The 3,062-nt window shown below is 53.1% G+C and overlaps 1 protein-coding gene across 4 annotated transcripts in view; it reads right to left on the bottom strand.

Annotated features, from left to right (window-relative positions):
• LOC111157482 (phospholipase A2 group VI) overlaps positions 1 to 2,445 on the bottom strand; it is a 53,619-nt gene extending 51,174 nt beyond the window's left edge. For all 4 annotated transcript variants that reach the window (XR_002641305.1, XM_022518908.1, XM_022518911.1 and 1 more), the window contains exon 1: positions 2,410 to 2,445. The gene's annotated coding sequence lies outside the window, so the exon portion shown is untranslated. The remainder of the gene's footprint in view (positions 1 to 2,409) is intronic.
• Positions 2,446 to 3,062: the final 617 nt, after the last annotated feature.

The following is a 3,062-nucleotide window of genomic DNA, read 5'->3' as shown; positions in this document are numbered from 1 at the left end:
AAAAAAAAAAAAAAAAAGAATGTTTAGACCAGAGGCGCCTGGGTGGCTCAGTCGGTTAAGCATCTGCCTTCGGCTCAGATCACGATCCCGGGATCCCAGGATCGAGCCCACATTGGGCTCCCTGCTCAGCGGACAGCCTGCTTCTCCCTTTCCCTCTGCTCCTCCCCCAGCTCATGTTCTCTCTCTCAAATAAATAAAATCTTTAAAAAATTAAAAAAAAAAAAAAAAGAATGTTTAGACCTGTGTCAAGTTCCTTCTTCCTTCTGCACTCAGGAACTGAGAGGACACAGGCTGGGGTGCCTGCGCCCCTCCCCAGAGCCAGGGAGAAGGTATGGGAACTGATCCCTGGAAAAGAAACCCCAGAGATGGAAGGTATGGCACACACATCAGTGGGCCCTGTAGCGATTTTCATTTGACACAGAAACAGAAGGAACTTTGGCACCCAACATTACAGAAATTGTAAATTGGGACGTGTTCACTCCAGATAGCACGTGGTCACTAAGAGCTGTGACTGTGAAGCTTACAACTCAGGAAGCACGAGGGGGTGTTACAGACCCTGGGGCATCGAGTCCACGAACTCCCTGTGCTGGTTGTGGGCTGCGAGGTCGGCCTGGGAGGCCCTGACCTCCCCCTGCAGCCTCTCCCCATTGTCCCACCGTCTCGCACAACTGCAGAAAGCACTGCTGTCCCCGCCCTCCTCTCCCTCTCCACATTGATCTGTCTGATATGTCCTTCCTCTCCTCTATCCTCCTGCTGGACCCTACACACCAAACACTCATGTGCCTCTCTGTGCTCTGGTCCTGGTCCAAGGATTTCACATACATAATCTTTTTTTTTTTTTTTAAGATTTTATTTATTTATTTGATAGGCAGAGATCACAAGGAGGCAGAGAGGCAGGTACGGGGAGAAAAAGGAGGGGAAGCAGGCTCCCTGCTGAACAGAGAGCCCAATGCGGGGCTCAATCCCAGGACCTGAGATCATGACCTGAGCCGAACGTAGAGCTTAACCCACTGAGCCACCCAGGCGTCCCCACATACACAATCTTTCATCCGGACCACCACCCTGGGGTGCGTGGGTGGCTCAGCTGGTTAGGTGCCCGACTCTTGATTTCGGCTCAGGTTGTGATCTCAAGGTCATGAGATGGACCCCACGCTGGGCTCTGAGCTCAGCAGGGCGTCTGCTTGATTCTCTCCCTCTGCCCCTCCCCCTGCTTGCATGCTCTCTCTCTCTCAAATAAATGAATAAAATATTTTTAAAAATCTGCACCACCATCCTATGAAATTGTCACATTATCTTGGTTTAACATATGAGAAAATCAAGGAAGAGAGAGGGAAATGGGCCCTACATCACACAGCCAGTGGGGGAAAGAGCAAGAATTAGAGCCAGACAGCAGGTTCTAGATTATCAGAGCCTTTTAAGGACAGGTACTCGGTCTTTGCCCCTCTGTACGCTCACCCCCAGCTCAGGCTTGGCCCACAGAAAGTCTGTTGAAACATAATTTAACTGAGTAAAAATTACAGAGCAAAAAAATAAGGGTGACAAACAAATACCAAAATACTATGAGGATATTGGGTTTATGGGCCATTTTTTTTTTCCTATTTACCAAATGGTATGGAAAATGTTTCTTCTTTTTTTTTTTTTTATGATTCTATTTGTTAAAGAATGTATGAGGGTAGGCTGAGCCCCTGGGGCCCACAGTTGGGGAGATGGAGGCCCAGGGGTGAGGACCAGCTTAGGAAAGAGCACAGACACTGCCCAGAGAGTAGGTGGGAGGCACTGGGAGAGGCGAGGAGCTCCCGGGCACCTCCTACAGGGAGTCAGGAGCACCAGCACCCATGAGCCCACGTGGGGTTAAGGGGATAGTCACCGTGGGGTTCCAGCTAGATGGAAGGAAGACATCCCGCCCCAGGAGACAGACACCTTGCCCAGGGGCCCGGGCCGGTGGCTTCGGGCTGCCTCCCACACCTGGATGGCAGGCTGGCCACCGGGTCGGGCTCCCTCCCAGCCTTCCAGGGTGGGCGTGAGGGTGAAATGACACAATGGAGGGAAAGTGTCCAGGACGCTCGCTGGCCAAATGTGGGCACACAAACAGTGGCCATTGTTATCAAAAGGTGGAAGAAAGGAAATGGACCCCCCTGGGCCACATCCTGGAACAATCGTAACAGAGCAGCCCGGAAAGCAGCAAGTGAGCAGACAGAGCGCGTGCCCGTGCTTCCTTCTCACCACTGTGCTCTTCCTCCCATCGCACCCCTAACCTCAGAACTCGGGTTCTTTCCAGCACAGCTGCGGGGGCTGGGAGGGGGGGATGCTCAGCTGGGGAGTAGCCCCCTCCCTCCCGGCTTCCTCCTCCTCTCGATTCTCACAGCCCCTTGCTCTTGACCTTCCCATAGGGTCAACATTTGCTTTTACCTGCTGACAACTGTCCTCTGTGGCTCCTCACCTGGGCTGGCTCCCTGCGTGGAGATGACGCAGGTGACACCAAGGTCACGTGACAGGGGCTGTCCGCTCCTGGGCACCGGAGGCTTTGAGCAGCTCTCAGATGCCTCACGCAGGAAAGCCACAAACCCAAGAGCTTTGCAGTGAGGGGGACGCTGACAATTGTGCCTGTCTACTCCTGCAGTTTCCAGGTGTCCATTGTGACTGCCCTATAGGGAGGCCGGAGATTTCTGGCCTGTTCTCTTTACTTCTGCTCCCCCATCCCCTGTCAAAGGCCCCTGCCTGCCTGCTTGACTCCTTCAGGGAAGGCTTAGGAAGCTGCTGCTGGGGAAGGTAGCCCTCAAGGAGAGGAGCGGTCAGGCAGGAAGGACAAGCACTAATGTCCCCATTTTAGAGATGAAGTAACTGAGGCCCAGAAAGGCCTCAGATTGTGGGTGTTGGAAGGGCAAGTTGAAGTGGGACATGGTGATGGCCACCAAAAAAAACTAAACAGAAAAAAGAAGCAGTACTGGGGCCAGAGGGAGATGGGAACCCACAGGTGGCATCTTTGGTGATTCCCCAAAAGCGGCTGGTTGGGTTCATAAGATGAGTAGTGCCAGGGGGACCCCAAACCCAGTTTCCCGTCC

Source organism: Enhydra lutris, unplaced genomic scaffold (genome assembly GCF_002288905.1).
Source record: "Enhydra lutris kenyoni isolate GAN:26980312 unplaced genomic scaffold, ASM228890v2 scaffoldscaffold55, whole genome shotgun sequence".
Lineage (NCBI taxonomy): Eukaryota > Metazoa > Chordata > Mammalia > Carnivora > Mustelidae > Enhydra > Enhydra lutris.
The sequence above is the reverse complement of the archived record's forward strand: the minus strand, read 5'-3'. Positions and strand labels throughout refer to the sequence as shown.